Below are 12,218 nucleotides of genomic sequence, written 5' to 3'. Positions count from 1 at the left end.
AAACACAAATATATAATTTTTTTTAATTTATCAAATATAAAATAAAAAATTTATACTTTTTAAAGTTACAAGGGCTTTTGTAAAAAATTTTATCAAACTAAATCTACATACATTCGTGAGAGTACGTACTCTTTAAAAATGCTCTGCTAAGATTTTTTGTGCTTTGGTAGAGTTTTATGACTCTGCTAGAGTTTTTTGTGATTCTTAAATTTTTCTTCAATCAGTAAGTCATAAGCACAAATTATTGTGAGGATCTTCTTTCTTTTGACTCTTCTATCTTCTTCTACACAAATTCTACATGGCAGTAAGGGAGGTACGTGGAACTCAAAATCCTAATTCTCTAGGAGAAGAAGTGGAAGAGATCGTGAACCTTGAAGTGGAAGATGTGAGGGAAGGGATTGAAACTTGTGCAAAAAATTTGATAGGGAGATTAATGGCGGATAAGAGATTTAGTAGTGGTACAATGGAGGGTGCTTTTACTGCAATTTGGAATTATCCAGAGGGATTCCGAGTTAAATCACACGGAGAGAATATTTTTCAATTTTTCTTTAATAAAGAAGCTGATGTTATCTGGGTGGAAAGGGGTCTCCATGGTTGTTCAGACAATTTATGATACATTTAAAATGGTGGAGTCCTAATATGAAGGTGGAAGAAGAGGACTATACAAGAATTCCAGTATGGATTCAAATGTGGACAATGCCAGAATTTTGCAAAATCAGAACAACATCAATGAGGATAGGGCAGAGATTGGGGGTGGTAGTGGAGGTGGATTCCTTCTTGATGAGAGGGAAGGAGGATAGGATTATGAAAGTGAGAGTCAACTTAGATGTAACCAGAACTCTTCGACAGTCAATTAAGGTATCAAGCCCTGACAAAATTGTGTTTGAAATCATGCTGAAGTACGAGAAAATTGGGATTTACTGTGACTTCTATGGACACATTAGACATGAAACAAGAAACTATGCTAATTATTTGGAGATTTCAGAAATAAACCAAGAAGTGAAAGAAAGATGGAATAAGGAGTTAAGGGCAGATCAACTTGGCTGGAGAATTGATGAAACTAAGAAGAATGCCTACCCTAATCATAGAAGAAAGGAAGTCAGGTCAATTCACCCAGATAGTAAGCCTACACCAGTGAGCCTATTGAAGAGTTTTTCTCAACTATCACTATCCAACCCAAAATATACTCCTTTCTCTCACAATAACATAACCCCAAAAGAACACACAAATCCACCACCCATACACAATTCCTATAACACCACAAAGCAGAATCATAACATGGAAAACCTACTACTGCTATCTGGTACTAAAGCTAACCAGATCCTAGGAGGAATTAGGGGAGAGCTGAAAATAGGAGGAATAGGAGGCTTTCAACTGGGAACCAATGATGAAAACTCAGAAAGGTGCAAGAAGAAACATAAAATCAAACAGCTAGCAAGAAGGACGGATGTGAGGGATTCTATTGAACCAATCATTGGAGCAAAAAGGAGCTTTGAGCAAAGAGAAAAGGAGACAGGCCATGAAGGAACTGGTTATGCAATTGAGGTTTCTGAAGGGCTACAGGGTGCCATCCCAAAAGCGACACCCCAAGGGCCATGAAGATGCTCATGTGAAATTGTCAGGGTTTGGAAAAACCCCTGACAGTTCATAACATCAAAGGGATTAAGAATTCTCATTCCTCAGAGGTGTTGTTTTTGTGTGAAACTAAACAACAACCCTCTTATGTTGAAAGGCAGTTGAGAAATTGTGGTTATCAGGAAATCTTCACAGTGAATCCTAATGGAACGGCTGGTGGACTAGCGCTTGCATGGAAAGAGGGTGTAAAGGTGGAAGTGGTAAAAGCTGAGGAGTTTTTCATCCTTTTTTCCATAGAGGATCAAGAAAGGCAGCTGATTTGGGAAGTCTTTGCAGTACATTTACACCGCTCTGATCACATTCACAATAACCAATATGAGGTCCTGCTAAATCTTATGGAGAATAGGGGAGAACGGCACTTAATAATTGGTGATTTCAATGTAATTTTGTCTAATCAAGAAAAACAGGGAGGAAGGAAAAAATCAGCTCAATCAATCTAATCTTTCCAAGGCTTTATCAACAAAGGAAAATTGATAGATATGGGTTTTAATGGTGATAAGTTTACCTGGTGGAACCGAAGTTGCCAAGATAGTGCTATTCGAGAAAGACTAGACCGATGACTCCTATCTTCTAAACTAAGAGAGGAGTATCCTTGGGCCAATGTTACTCACTTAGAAGACACAGGATCAGACCACAGACCGCTCCTGATGTGCACTAACCAGACAACACATAAGGGCAAGAGGCGCTTCATATTTCAAGAGAGATGGTGTGGAATGGCAGAGGTTGATAAAATTGTATCTGAAGCATGGCTGACTTCTTTTCCAGGTTCATCAATGTACCAACTGTTTCAAAAATTAAAGAAGTACAAACATGAACTGGTTAAATGGCAATCAGCTGGAACAAGTAATTCTAAAAAGAAGATAGACGAGCTGAAAGCACTATTATCAGTGGCCAAGGCAGACCCAACAACAGCAGACAAAGAACAGATTCTATTATTAGAAGATGAACTAGCTGCTGCCCACATTAGTGAGGAACGCTACTGGAAAGAAAAATCAAGAGTGAGCTGGCTAAAATGAGGAGATCAAAATACCAAGTTTTTTCATGCAAAAAACCAGTCCAGAAACAGAAGAAACAAGATATGGAAATTAGAGGATGAAGAGGGGAATTGGTGCACCACACCCGAGGCAATTGGCGACAGGGCACAGAGGTTTTTTGTTGATCTATTTGAAAGCAATAATCCAGAAGATCCCTCTCAATTTTTCACCGAACTTAGAGTCAAAGTTTCTTCTGAAATGAATAGGAGTCTAACTAAACCAGTCTTAGATGATGAAATTAAAAGGGCTACATTTTCCATTAATGCAGAAGCCGCCCCAGGAGACGACGGATTCACCGCAAAATTTTATCAGTTCTATTGGAGCAGGATAGAGGGGATGTATGCAAGGCTGTGAGAAGTTTTTTTAGTAGCAGCAGCATTCTAAAGGGATTTAACCACACCCAAATTTGTTTGATACCTAAAGTGACTCAAGCTACTTCTATGAATCAAATTCGACCAATCAGTCTCAGCACAGTCTTCTACAAAATTATCTCGAAAGTTCTAGTACATCAACTTCAACCTTTTATGAGTATGTTAATAAGCGACAATCAGAGTGCTTTTATTCGGGGAAGACTCATTAGTGACAACATTCTTGTGGTTCATGAATGCATGCATTTTCTAAAGAATAAAACCCATGGGAAAACGACATGGCGATAAAGGTTGATATGAGTAAGGCATATGATAGGGTGGAATGGAGTTTTGTGTGGTTTATTATGAAGAAGTTGGGTTTTTGCTCAAAGTGGATTGAATGGATGAAGGCTTGTGTCTCTACTATATCCTATTCTGTTATTGTGGATGGTACATCAACTGGTTTTTTAAAACCAAGTAGGGGTCTCAGACAAGGAGACCCCCCCTCACCATATCTATTTCTTTTCTACGCAGAGGGTCTATCATATCTGCTCCACAAAGGAGAACAGAATAACCTCTTTCAAGGACTGCGATTGAACAGTAGATGTCCGACTATTCATCATCTCCTATTTACCGACGATTCACTCTTATTTTGTAAAGCTACCCAATACAATTGCTTTAATCTATCCCAAATTCTCCAACTATATGGCAGACTAAGTGGACAACAAATTAATTTCTCCAAGTCTGCTGTATTTTTCAGCAAAAATACCCCATTACCCATCAGAACTGAAATAGCGGCATCTTTGGAAGTCCCAAATATTGGGACACAGGATAAATATTTGGGGCTACCCTCCATAGTACACAGATCCAAAAAAGAAACATTTGCTTTTATAAAAGAGAAGGTGGCAAAGAAGCTCTTGCATTGGAAGAAATCATTTCTATCTGCTAGTGGAAGGGAGGTGTTGATCAAAGCAGTGGATTCAGCTATACCAATTTATACTCTGGGCTGTTTCAAACTCCCAGATACCCTCCTGGATGAACTGCACCGAATGATGATGCAATTTTGGTGGGACAGAAACAGAATGAAAAGAAGATGCAATGGATCAGTTGGGATACTATGACCAGAGAAAAGAATTTCGGGGGTATGGAGTTTAAGGACCTAAAGGTATTCAACCTAGCCATGTTAGCTAAACAAGGATGGAGGCTGATGACTAAACCACATTCTCTTTTCTACAAAATCTTCAAGAATAAGTACTTCAGATACAGTTCCTATCTAGAAGCCAAACCAGGAAATCGACCATCCTGGGCTTGGCAGAGTCTTTTGGAAGGAAGGAAAATATTGGAGAAAAAAGTTAAGTGCAAAGTTTCAATTCAGGGATCTGTCAGAATTAGAGAAGACCCATGGTTTGGGGACCAACCACCATTTTGCATTGCAGTTAATGAATGCAGAGATGATTGGCTTACCTGGGTTAGACAGCTAATCACAGCCGAGGGAGAATAGAATCACCAACTCCTTATGGAAGCCTTTCCACTAGACACAGCTCAGTAAATTCAACAAATTCCTGTCACATAAGAGAAAGACTCGATTATATGGTGCAATAACAACTCAGGGGAGTACTTGGTAAAATCTGGGTATAGTATAGCATACCAATTCTTTCACCCTCCAGTAAATTTACTCCATCCTCGATATGCAGACTCAGAAATGTGGAAAACCTTATGGAAAATGAGAGTAACACCAAAGGTCAAATTATTTGCTTGGAGATTAGCCCATGAAGGCATTGCAGTTAAAGCAAAATTGAACGAGAAATTACCACAAGTTAACAGCCTTTGTCCCCGCTATCGCCAGAGACACCGATGCATGCCATCGTCTTCTGCCCAGAAGTTCTTCAAATTTGGAACAGTTCCCCAGTAGCTAGCACTATTCCCCGCGAATCTAACCTAAAAGCTTGGATTGGTGGAGTCAATTCATGGAAGCTGAGAAACCTAAACCCAATTTCAGAATCAGAAGTGCTCAGGTGGCTTACCTTCTATGACAGATTTGGTTGGCGCCGAACGCTTTAGTCTTTGAGGACCAACGCCAGTAACTTGGGAAAATTCTGTGTCAGGCGATATTGTTGGACCGGCGACATCATTTTCTCAAACCACCTTCTCTATGAACAGCAATAACTAGCGCTTTGGAACTTCTTCCTCTCTTAATTATTTTCTTTCTCATCTTTACCCATTAGATAAATTTTATTTAACATCTCGATTGAAAAATTTCTTTGTCTTGACATAATGTACTCCAGGTATAAAGTTCTTTTATGCAATAAAAAATATATCTTTAAAAAAAAGTTTCCCAAATTATTAACACAATCCAAAAATATTAAATAATAAAATTGCACTACAAGAAAACGCTGAGTACCGTTAGATTTACTGACGAAAAATTTACTTTTATCGTTTAATTTACTTTTATCGTCAAATTTTTTTGTCAGATCCGATCCAATAATATAAACCTCACCGGTAACTGTTTATCATCAGATTTTGTTGTCCGCTGGTAGCTTACTGTGGATTTAGTGGCGGAATTGATTTTTAAGCTACGAATATCTTATATCAGTTACACTACAAGACAGTCGCCGAATATCGGCAGATTTATCAAAAAAATCCGATGATAACCTGTTTACCGTCAGATTTAGTGGCAGAATAAATCCAATGGTATAAACCTCGCCGGTAACTATTTACTGGCGAATTTTTTCATCCGCCGCTAATTACTGGTGGATTTAGCAGTAGATATAAACTTTTAATTGGAAAATTTCTGAAGTTTGTTACCGTCGAATTTTTTCCGGTAAATCTGACAGTAATACATTATTTATTTTGAATAATTAAATTAATAATTACCGACAATAAATCCGACGATAAACTTAAATTTTATAATTTCTAAGCTAACAAAATTAAAGGTTTTACAATTTTTTATACTAAATTTGTTTATATTGAGATGCTATAGATGTATTCCTTTACTAGTTTTAGTACATCACAACAATTGCTAACATATTCTTGTAGTGAAAACAATGGAGGAATGTGTTTTCAAAGTCTACTGGGAATTACTAAATCTTTATGGTAAGACAAAATACAAATAAATGATGCTCCACATACCCAAAGAATTCAAAATCTTCTTCAACTTGGTCTGCAAGGTCATCCACACAAAGCAATGGCTCGTTCAATGAAATCACATTGGCTCCCAACTGCAATAACTCTTAAGCAAATGAGAAAGAGTCTATTAGACTCTATGAGCGATTGCGAGGAGGGAATTCATAGCTTTTATTTGTTTCAAGAATATGAGAAATCCAAGTCAATACCAAAGCTACAAAAATAGTTTATAATAAATTAATATTTCATGGAAGTAAAAATGCATCAAAAATTAGATAAAAATTGATAATTGAAGAGCATTAGAATGTAAAAATTTTCTATTAATACTGACCTCATAGTAAGAAGCATCAATGAAATAAATGCAGAAGTTATGAAGCAACAAAGAAGTAGCTTTTGGGCAGAACAATAAACCTTGACAACAAGATATATCTGCATAAAGATCCTACTTTATTTTTCAAAACTTCACAATTTCTCAAACACATTCTCTCAATACAAAGACCATGCTGAAATTTGCTTCCTATCCCTCAAAATATTTCTAGCCAAAAAAAGACAAGGCATTTTTTTTCAAGTTCAAAATGGAAATAAACTTCACAAAACTAAAAAAGTAAATAGAAAACAAATATACAAACAAGAACAAAAACTGAAATAGTAAACCAAAACTTTACTTGTTTTCACGAAGTTGGCTTTTTTTTATCCCACAAACAATCACAAAAACTGAACCTTTACTTATTTTCACCGTAAATTCCTGCAATGCACACACAAATTAAATTAAATTAAAAAAATAAGCAAATAGAGATACAAACTCAGAATATTAATAATTTAAAAAAATTTCAAACAACTAAACAAACTCTAAACCTCCAAACATTGAAAAAAATTAATCAGAGAAACGGACTTAGTACAGAAGGTGGCAAAAAACGAAAGATGGCGACAATGGAAGGAAGGAATGGCGAGGTGGCAATGATGAGAGCTGAAGATGCTGCTAGAGCCGGCAACGACGCTCCTATTGGTGTTGACAATTTTGTTGGACACGGCGACGATGAGGGAAGACCGATTGGAGGAGGCCGCGAAGGTGGTGAACAAGTGTGGAGCAGGAGACGCCGATGCGACAACGATGAGGCAGCGATAGTGGCTGAGTAACAGTGACTAGCGATGAGAGTGAGGGTGGCGGTTGCAAATGTTGGCGATGGGGGATGATGGCGAGAGGCAAAGAGAAAGGAAAGAAAAGTGAGGTTGCTGATGATATTGCACAAATGAAAGGGAAGGTTTCTCAAATTCAAATTTAGGGTTAATTTTATCGGCGGATTTACCATCGGAAAATCCGCTGGTAACGCATACCCTGTGACCAAAACAGCACGTTTTATTTAATTACCTTAAATAAATTCGACGGTAATGGTCACGCCAATTTTTCTTTTTTTTTTCTTCCAATTTTTTCGGCAAATTTACCGTCAGAAAACCAGATCCGACTAGTATCCAATGAATTCAATGTCGAATCCATTGGTAAATCCGACGTAAACCCGGGGCTAACTTTCGACGGTATTCAGCACATTTCTTACAGTATACCGGCAAATTTTTTTCCACGGTAACTTTGGCGCCAAACTATTTTGTTCTTGCATTATTGTCGTCAGATTTTTCCCTGGAAAACTCGACGGTAAGTTCATTTTTTTTTTACAAAATTAGTGGTCAAATAATAATTTTTTATTTAAATTTATTTTTTGTATAATTAGTAGTCAAATTCTAAATAATAGAAGCTAAATATGTTAAATTATCAAGTGTACAAATAAAATAAAAAGTCAAATAACAGATGATATAAAAAACCCTAGTCACTAAAGATCCTAATAGTCGTCATCATCATCATCATCATCGTCCCGCTGGTCCTACTGCTGAGGCGGCAGCCTAGGCGGTGATGTATGTGCCCCTCCATCAGCGCTACTACCACCAGCAGTGCCGCTGCCACCAGTGCACATCTGATCTTCATACGGCGCCATATGTCGCTCCATCCGCTAAAGTCGCTCCAACTCCCGCCTCCACTGCAGTCTAAGGTCATTTGTGTCTGTCATGTATTAGAGGATCGCCTGATACCTCTGATCTCCTCAAACTCTCGTAGCTGCTGAGCCTGTTGGTGAAAGCTCCGGGTGAGGAGCAGCACCTGCTCCCTCAAATCGATGTCGTACTCGGAATCGATGGGCCGATTGGTGGAAAAGGCGGATGAAGGATCCAAGCCTGTAGATGTGAATCGATGTCGACGAAGAACAATCCGATTCCGTAGACGTGATTCTTGTACGTCTCATATGAGGCCTCGCTCCAAACCATGTCAGTATCGATGACTGATGCAGCAGAGTTGTTGCCGTCGTCTCCAATAGGCTGAGATTGCTGGATTACGACCTCCAATCTTTGCGTATAGGACTCTTGTATAACACATTTTATGATTATGGTTGCAGTTAATTGAAAACTTTTTATCACATGATGTTTACTCACATAATGATCCGCCGCTCGCTAATCAGCAAATCTCTCATTGTTCTCCTTCAAGGTGTGAATATACTTGAAAGTATCTACCATCGTCACATCGCGATCTAACAACTTAGACTACACATTTTGACACAACATGTTAAGTCAAATAATAATGGCATTATATTAAGTCTAAACAAACTTAACTTAATTCTTAAGAAACAAATTACATACCAACTTGGCCTTTATCTTCATGAAAGTCACTGACCCACCGATATACTTTGACGACCTGGCAGATACCCTATTAGCTCTGTTCGTGAGACGGTGATGTTTGAATCCCCTCATTAGTCTCCTAATAGACGTACAATGCCTTCTTAACTTTTGGGCAAAGTCAAATGGTGAGGTGGTCGCGATGCTCACATACGTCCTCCAACATCTGCTGAAGCCGCCTAGTCATCTGATGGTTGAAGATCTTCTTGATCATGAGATTGTGAGTCTTGTCCCATATAAATTTCTCCTGCAAAAGGAATATTAAGCAAGAGTTAATCAAAATTAAATATATAATTAAATAAAATAGAAGATATAAACTAACTATATGTTGAGTTTTTACCGCCCACTTCTGAAACCATCGCTCTCCGGTCTTAGTTGGGATCTTCTTGTAGCTCGGCCATGGGTGGTCTTACATCAACTTGATGACATTAGTACACTCATGTGTACATGCATTGTTATTTAGCACAAACCTATCAATAGAAAACTTAAGATTAGTAGTCTACTAAAAGTTATTTGAAGTAATCTATAAACTTCAATTATATTTAGATTTTTTTAAAAATTTCGGCAGAATTTCATCTATAACTAGAATATGCCAAAACTCTAACCGTCAGCAATTCACTTAAATAGCAACATTTATCAACAATGAACAAATAAGAATCAAGAATCAAGCAACAACATCTATCAATCAACAATAAGCAGTTCAATTAATTAAGATTAGTAGTTTCATCTATATGGCATTATATAATTTAAGCACCAACATCCATCAACAATCAAGAATTCTCAAACACTTTCAGCAGTTCAAACCTACTAACCTAAATCAAACCTATCTTAACAACCTAAATCCACTAAAACTAGAAAATTGAGTGTAACTAATTTAATCAAACTAACTAAAATGGTTTGCATGTAAAAGCTTAAAGTAGTACTCACGCCGTCAAACCATCAGGCCAAATTGTCGTTTGTACGATGGGAGGTGGTGGAGGGGTATCTGGTTAGAATCTGTGAGAGGATTCCAGCACCGCGGTGTCTGTCGCTGGAGGCAGCGTCGTCGAGATAGTGTGCTGCTGAGCGGATGGAGGTGGTGGAGGAGTATACTCTAATGAAGCAGACGAACGATTTCTTGGTTGCAGGGGTGACACAATAGTAGGAGCCACGTAGTCAGGATTAGGGACTATGATGATCAGTTGGACTTGTGCACCATTGCCTGTGACATCACAGGGGTAGTCAAAGTAGAGGGTGATGACTGAAAAGTCTCATCAGGGGTACCAATAGAATCTCTCCCTCTACTACGACCATGAGAACGATTCGTGATACCTCTACCTCTCATCATGTCTGCAAAGGGCATATCAATTAACACTAGTCACAAAAACAATGTAATACCAAAGATAAAATTCATAAACACTTTAAATCACATAAATTAGCAAATACAACACAAATCATGTTTACATTTACATTATTTGAAAAAAAATTTTGGCATAACCTCCCCTAAAGTTGGACATATATCCACCTTTACAGTTACCACAAATCTAACCAACTTTAATCATAAATTAAAACTTAAAAACAACCACAACATATCCAAAATAACTTAAACAATTAACTAATTAATTGAGTTTCTAACTACTTAGGTGTTTTAATTTTTTATTATTAAATCAATAACTTAATCAACAATATCTCAAAACATGTTTTAACTAGAATCAGAACAAATTAGAACCAAATAATGAACATAAAATTATAATAACAAATCAAAATCAAAATTATAATAATATATCAGAACCAAAATAATGAACACAAAATTATATTAACAAATCAGAGCCAAAAATATAATAACAATTATATTGTTTATTGTTGTAATATGTTGTTGTTGTATATATATTGTTGTATATATGTTGTTCTATGTTGACTATTTTATATTTTTATTTACGTAGGATCGGATTAACCAGTTCAACCTGTGACCTACCGGTTGAACCAGTAATCCAATGACCCAGTAGCTTGACTGGTTCGATCACCGGTTCGGTTTGACAACTATGGTAGCGGCAGAATCCGGCAGCAGCAACGATGACGATGAAAACAACAAACAGTGTCGAAGAAGGAGGGGGCTGCCGGCGTCAGAGAGGGCTTCTGGAGAGGAGGGGCTGCCGGAAAGTTGAGAAAGGTAGAGAGAGAGTAGGAGGCGAGAGGGTTAGAGAGAGAGATAGAGAAATTCAAATGAGGAGGAAGATGGTTCACGGTTCGAATTTAGGGGCACAATTACCATCGGATTTACTGGTGGATAAATCCAACGGTAACATATTGTGGATTACCAAAACACAGTGTTCTACTAAGTGGGTTTAACGTCGGATTTTTTCGCCGGTAAACCCAATCCTAAATGTCATGCCTATTTTTCTATTTTTTATCCAATTATTACCGACAAATTTACTGTCAAAAACAGAAATTCGCTAGTAATATTTTGCTTGACATTTAAACTGCCGGTAAAAACGCTGCTACTTTGCGACCCTAAATTAAACGATATTTAACGTTTTTCTTATAGTGTTAATTAAGATGGTAAAGAAATTATCTTCTAATTAAAAGATTTTTTATTCAAAATTCAGTAGAAAAAATTCAACAATGTGATTTCACCTAAATAAATTTTTTAATTGAATAGTATCACAATATTCTATTTTTGTTAACTTGATTTAATATATGTTGTATTTTTAGATAAAATTTAATAAGAAGATTTTTATTAATTGTGTGAAATTAAATTTGATAAAATAAATGTTTTGATACAAAAATTTAGCATCAATTTTATTTTAACGTGGAGGCAAAAATAATTTTATAATAGAAGTACATATATAAAAATATATATTTTTTACTACTTTTTAAGAATGCTATTGAATGGATCCGTTACTACACATATATATAGAGACCGTAAATTAAAATAATAAAAACAAACATTGATATTTCTCTCCCTTGAAAAAGGACATATATGATCTGTTTCTTAGATATTTATCAGTGGGTCTGATGATTACTCATATTCTATTTTCACAAGTCATGTCTTTGAAAGTGAGATATATATGCACTTTTTCTAAGTCTTCCAAGCATGTTTGAAATGCAAGGGTGAAAAACAATAATGTTATAATCTGATATGAGATGCTACATTATTTTTATCTCCTACATCACGGTCTTTCTTCTTCAATCGCTTTTTTTCCCTTCGTTTTTTAATATTCTTTTTCACATTTATACAAATTGGATAAAATGAAATGTGAACTTAATGTACATATATGTCCTTTCATGGACTACTTAAAAATTGATAATACAGAAATATTATTATCAAAAATATTTTGTATATATTAAAATATTTTTATAGTGGTGACAAAAATGATAATACAGA

This window comes from Arachis ipaensis, chromosome B06, assembly GCF_000816755.2.
Source record: "Arachis ipaensis cultivar K30076 chromosome B06, Araip1.1, whole genome shotgun sequence".
Taxonomy (NCBI): Eukaryota; Viridiplantae; Streptophyta; class Magnoliopsida; order Fabales; family Fabaceae; genus Arachis; species Arachis ipaensis.
The sequence above is the reverse complement of the archived record's forward strand: the minus strand, read 5'-3'. Positions refer to the sequence as shown.